Source organism: Otolemur garnettii, unplaced genomic scaffold (assembly GCF_000181295.1).
Source record: "Otolemur garnettii isolate 467f Iridium unplaced genomic scaffold, OtoGar3 scaffold00003, whole genome shotgun sequence".
In the NCBI taxonomy this organism is placed as follows: domain Eukaryota; kingdom Metazoa; phylum Chordata; class Mammalia; order Primates; family Galagidae; genus Otolemur; species Otolemur garnettii.
Window position 1 is genome coordinate 1,815,815 of NW_003852398.1, and position 6,387 is coordinate 1,822,201.

The 6,387-nt window shown below is 42.1% G+C and overlaps 1 pseudogene; it reads left to right on the top strand.

The window, feature by feature from the left end:
* The first annotated feature begins 551 nt into the window (after positions 1-551).
* Positions 552-6,387, top strand: part of LOC100942121 — a 14,566-nt pseudogene continuing 8,730 nt past the window's right edge.

The window sequence follows — 6,387 nt, forward strand, 5'->3', positions numbered from 1 at the left end:
GGGGAGAGGGAAGATGGCTGACTGAAGCCTGCTTTCAACAAGCTCTTGTCCAGAGGGAGAGATAATAGCCACAAACAACCCAATAAAGCTGAAGGTCAGGAGCTTAGCTGAGAAAGAAGACTGATAATTGCACATCATCCCTGCTGAGGCAAGCTGCAAGTCTAAGGAAGCAAACTTCAGGTACAAAATCTATCCCAAAGAGGATGAGAGTCTATCCCCTCCCCCAAGAGAGTGGCTTGCTGTGTGACTTTTATAAGTGAGCAGTGAAAAGAAGACGTTTTGTCTCACCCCATAGGAGAGAGTAGCTGAAGGCTGGGTCTCCTTCTCCAGAGAGACCCCACTGTGAGCCTGGGGATTCTCTCACCCAGCATAAAATTTGAACAAATATCTTCCCTGCCATTTTGAATTCCCAATCCACTCTTCCCCCCTTGTCTGGTGGTCTCACTGCAGAGACGAGAGTGTCTGTGGTTCCTTGCTAGGGCTGGGCATTGCAGGGGCTGCAAAAGCACAGCTAAGCTGAAACTGTGACTTGAGTAGTAGGGGAGAGAGGCATGGGGGGAGGGAGACTGACTGAAACCACAAAAGTGCCTATCAGCAGTGGGCAGAAGCATGGGAAGCTCCATGGAGGCACCTGCCATGCAGCAGCAGCAATAGTAGTGCCATCCCGCTGGGGTCAAATTTTGGAGAGTCACCTTCCCAACTTTGTGGACTACCAGAGGAAGCCAGACCTCGCCCTGCTTGGGTACCAGAGGAACAGTGCAGCTGGGGCAGAGGTGCGGTCTCTGAGGGAGAAAACATTCACTGCATTGTTAACCCCTGGTTTGGAACAAACTCAGGTGAAATATTCCCCAGGTTCTATTGACCATCAGAGGGAGTCGGGCTTCAGCTTCCCCTGTTGGCTGGTGGCAGAGTGTGGCAGCCTGACAGAGGAGGTATTGACTCACCTTTGACTCTAGCAGGCACGAATCCCTGACACATGTGCTCATTGGAGAGAGCTGGGTCACAACCCTGCAGGGTTACCAGTGACTGGGTGTGATGGAGGTGCAAGGTGGGGAAGGAGGCACCAGCACCCCTGGACTAACTCTTTTGCTGGGTAGACCTTCCTGACTCCATAGAGCACCTGAACGAGTCACACTTGAACTGCCAGTGGACCCCTGAAGTTGACTTCCTGGAGACCTTTTGAACTCTCCCACTTGATCAGCCCTTGTGCTGACCAGTACAATTGGTTTGGAACTTTTGACCTGGGCAGGTCACTCAGGACCCTCCAAGGTTAAGCCCTGGTTGTGTTGTAGTGGGAGGGTTTGATTCTCCTCTTCTAGTTGTTGTTTGTTGGGGGTGGGGTGTCTTGGTTGCTTGTATTTCTCCCCAGCTGAGATTTTAGCCCAAAGCCACTGATTCACTAGAACTGGTTAGAGACTAGCTGAATGCAAGACAGAGCCACCTAGCCCCAATACACCAAGCAGGTCCCCAGAATCTCCAGTTGCAGTATTGAATGGGACCTTTTTAAAGGGGAAAAGCCACAGTCACTAGTCCCAGCTCTTTGGTAAAGAGCTAGGTAATTACAACTCCAGGAGTCCTCAATCCAGTTCCACCTTACCAGCTTCTCTAGCCAAATTGAGAAAAATAATCATGCGGTGGAATTAGTGGAAAAACTCTGGCAACATAAATAATTGGAGTAGAACAACTACCCCAAGGAACAACAAAGGAGACAGAAAAGAAGATGCCAGTTACAAACAAATGGCTGAGATGTCAGAAATCGAGTTCAGAATATGGATGGCAAATAAGATTAATAGAATGAAAGTAAAGTTGGAATTAGAAATTCAAGCAGTAATTCAAAAGTTGTCTCAAGGATTCAATGAATTCAAAGACAATATCTCCAAAGATATAGACACACTGAGACTAGAATTTGCAGCTCTCAAAGATCTGAGAAATACAGTAGAATCTCTCAGTAACAGAATGGAGCAGGCTGAAGAAAGGATCTCTGACATTGAAGACAAAGCTTTTGAATGCTCCCAAATGCCCAAAGAGGCAGAGAAGTGGAGAGCAAAAATGGATCATTCCCTGAGAGAGTTGTGAGACCATTCCAAAAGAGCAAACATTTGCCTTATAGGAATTCCTGAAGGAGAAGAGGATGGTCCTAAAGGCACTGTGCTCTACTCCAAGATATATTAGAGGAGAATTTAGCAAGCAAGGCAAGAGATACAGAAATTCAGATAGTGGACAGTTTCAGAACCCCAGCATGACTTAATCCAAATAAAGCATCACCTAGACACATTGTAATTAACTTTGCCACATTGTAAATTAATATGAAGGAGAAAATTCTGCAAGCAGCAAGACATAAGAAAATGATAACCTACAAGGGGATGAATGTTAGAATGACTGCAGATCTCTCAGCTGAAACTTTCCAAGCCAAAAGAGGGTGGTCATCAACTTTCAATCTCCTACAACAAAACAACTTTCAGCCCAGGATCCTGTATCCAGCTAAATTGAATTTCATTTGTGATGGAGAAATCAAATACTTTAATGACATGCACATGTTGAAGAAATTTGCCATAACTAAACCAGTATATTTTCAGACCCATCTGCCATAATGACCAGCACAATGATCCACCACCAAAGTAAACTCACTCAGAAATTTTTGAGCAAAACTCAGCTTCCACAATGGTGAAAGGATTAAAAATGTCCACTGAACATTTGAAAAGCTCGATACCCAAAACATTACAAGGCATATCAATTCTGTCAATTAATTTGAATGGTTTAAATTGTTCTCTAAAGATGCACAGGTTGGCTGACTGGATACATAAACTCAGACCAGATATCTGCTGAATACAAGAATCTCATCTTATCTTAAAGGATAAAAATAGACTCAGAGTGAAAGCATGGACATCTATAATTCAGGCAAATGGAAATTAGAAAAAAGCAGGTGTTACAATATTATTTGCAGATACAATAGTCTTTAGACCAACAAAAGTAAAGAAAGATAAGGATGGTCACTTCATATTTGTCAAAGGAAACACTCAACATAAAGAGATTTCAATTATTAACATTTATGGGACCAACCAGAATGCTCCTCAGTTTATAAAGGAAACCCTAACATACATGAACAATTTGATATCTTCCTGCACCATAATAGTGGGAGATTTTAACACCCTTTTGGCAGTGTTGGATAGATCCTCCAAGAATAAACTAAACAAAGAAATATTGGACTGGAAAAGGGAGAATCAAGATGGCGGCCGAGTAGCAGCTTCTGTGTAACCGGGTGCAGTAAGAGTGGGGAAAGAAGACTCCAGGCATCTCTGGCTGGTGGGTTTTGCCCAAAGGTTGTCCTCTGGTGACCCAAGAAGTCAGTGAAAGACTTCTGGACCCCACAAGGAGGATAGAAGTGGTGGAAAACTGGCAAGTAGTGGTTGCCTTCCGGGTAGTGGGAGGCTGCCTGCAGCTATACCTATAGCAACAGCGAGATTGCAAGTGAGAAGAGCCTTGCAGGGGGTTGTTTTGCTTTTTCTGGACTTGGGCACTCCGTTGAACTGCCTTGGGAGACATTGGGCCGGTGTGCGAATGACTTTGGGCACTGTCTGTGGCCCTGGACTGAGCCGCTGAGCCAGCAAGGAGCTAATGTCATTCAGCTGTAGGTTGCCCTCACGGTAATTGTGGGGGAGCTGCTTCTGCATGTTGAAGCGCAGGGATTGGCCAGGAGACCTTGGGAGAGTAATCTGGTGACTGAGCTGCCCAAAGGTGGGGGCTGAGATGCTGGGGAAATGTGGGGATCCAAGTGTTTGGCAGATTAGCAGCCTTGGCCCTCAGGGGCATTGAGGGAAACTGGATTTGGCACACTGGATAAGAAGGCAGCCACATCAGGAGAGATCCCAGGGATAAATGCTTTCCTTGGAAAGCTTCTGGTTGGCCAACATTCATGGTCTAGAGTGTCTTTTAAATGGGCTGAGGAGACATTTGGGCTCCTAAGCCTGTGGGGTCTGTGAATTCAGTTGAGGCCTCTAGTCTCCATCTTGTACAGCTGTATCAACATTGGGATTAACTTCACATTCCTCAGAAGATCACCAGTTGCCCAGACAATATTTACTAAGATATATATACTGTTTGGTTTTTTGGTTTGGGGGATTTTGTTTTGTTTTTTAATTTAATTTTTTTGATATTTTTCTTTTTTCTTTTTTTTTATTATCCTAGTTTAAATACAATCTTCCATTTTTGCCTTTTTAATAATTAGAATTTCATTTTTGCCAGTGTTTCTGCCCCTATTATTTTTTTACCCCCAATTTTATCCTATTGGGGTTTTTGCCAGTTTGTTATGGTTTGATTTATGGTATTTTTGTCTTTCCTCTATACCTGGTGGAGGTGGGGTACTGTGTCTGAGCTGGCTGGCAAAGAGCTGTTGACTTCAAGGGGATAACCCAACCCGGAACTCCCAGAGGTTGGGGGTATTTAAGGGTGGGCCATAGTACCCTATATACACCTATATTACTCCTGTTTCTTTCTTTTGGTGGCCTTCTTCTTTTTGTCAATACTTCCTTTTATTCACCCCCCTCTTCTCTCTCTCTCTCTCTCTTTTTTAAAGCTTTTTTCCCTTCTTGCGCCTCAGTTTTCTCCTCCTTTTGGTCTTGCACCAAAAAGACTCATTAAAACTTTAGGCCATCAATATAGTAACTTAGAGCAAGAAGAAGTGAAAGGAAAATTAGGGTAAGGAAGCAGATATAAGAAAGCACTCATGAAGAAGAATCAGCAGACAAAACCTGGCAACATGAAATACCAGCCCAGAGTAACCTTTTCTAGGGATCGTGAGGTAGCTACAGCAGAGGATTCCTCCTATAAAGAAATGTTAGAAATGACAGAAGGGGAATTTAGAATACATATGATGAAAATAATGAAGGAAATTGCTGAGAAAAATGAAAATAATGAAGGAAATTGCTGAGAAAGTGGAAAACAATCAAAAAACAGTGAAGGAAATTGCTGAGAAAATGGATAATAACCAAAGGAAATTCAAAAACAGAATAAAATAAGAGATAAATGATACAGAGAATACAGATAGGGTATAGCAGAGGTGAAGGAACAGAAGCAGTCAATTGGGGAACTCAAAGATGTAATTGAAAGTATTAACAACATGCTGAAATAAGAATCTCAGAGGTAGAGGTTAAGGCTCTTGTTAAAGTATTACCAACATGCTAAGAATCTCAGAGGTAGAGGTTAAGGTAGAGGTTAAGGATAACCTAGATTGTTAAAGTGGCTGAAAAGAAGAGAGAGAAAGCAGAATGTTCACTGATAGAATTGTGGGACTCTATGAAGTGTTCAAACATATGAGTTATAAGTATCCGAGAAGGGGAAGAAGAATGCCCTGGAGTAGTGGAAGCCATTCTAGAGAATATTATAAATGAAAATTCCCCAAATATCACTCAAGATACTATCATACTCCTTTCAGAGGGATATCGGTCCCCTGGTTTCCTCAACTCAAATAGACCTTCTCCAAGGCATATTGTGATAAATTTATCTAAAGTCAAGACAAAAGAAAAGATTTTGCAGGTTGCCAGGAGTAAGCACCAACTAACCTATAGGGGTGAACCTATCAGGGTGACCATGGACTTCTCTAATGAAACTTTTCAAGCTAGAAGACAATGGTCATCTATCTTTAACCTACTTAAACAGAACAATTTCCAGCCCAGAATTCTATATCCTGCTAAGCTAAGCTTTAAAACTGACAGAGAAATCAAATCTTTTGTTGATATGCAAATAGTGAGAAAATTTGCCACAAGACCAGTTTTACAGGAAATATTTCAACCTGTCCTACACACTGACCATCACAATGGACCTTCAGCAAAGTAAACACCCAGAAACTAAAGGACAGAACCTAGTCTCCACAATGATGCAAAAGACAAAACTAAGCAATGGATTTTCACAAAATAAGATGAATAGAATGCGACCACACTTGTCAATTATCTCAAAAAATGTCAGTGGCTTGAATTCCCCACTTAAGAGGCATAGATTGGCTGATTGGATGAAAAAACACAAGCCATCTATTTGCTGTCAGCAGGAAACATACCTCACATCAAAAGACAAGTTAAAACTCAGAGTTAAGGTTGGAAATAAATTTTTCAGGCAAATGGATGTCAGAAGAAAAGAGGGGTAGCAATCTTATTTTCAGATACATGTGGATTTAAAGCAACCAAAGTTACAAAAGACAATGATAGTCACTTCATATTGGTCAAGGGAAAAATACAAGAAGACATTTCAATTCTAAATATTTATGCACCCAATTTAAATGCTCCTAGATTCTTGAATAGACCTTGCTTAGTCTGAGCAACATGACATCATATAACACCATAATAACAGGGGACTTTTCATTTCTAATGAAATGCTTGCTTAGTCTGAGCAACATGA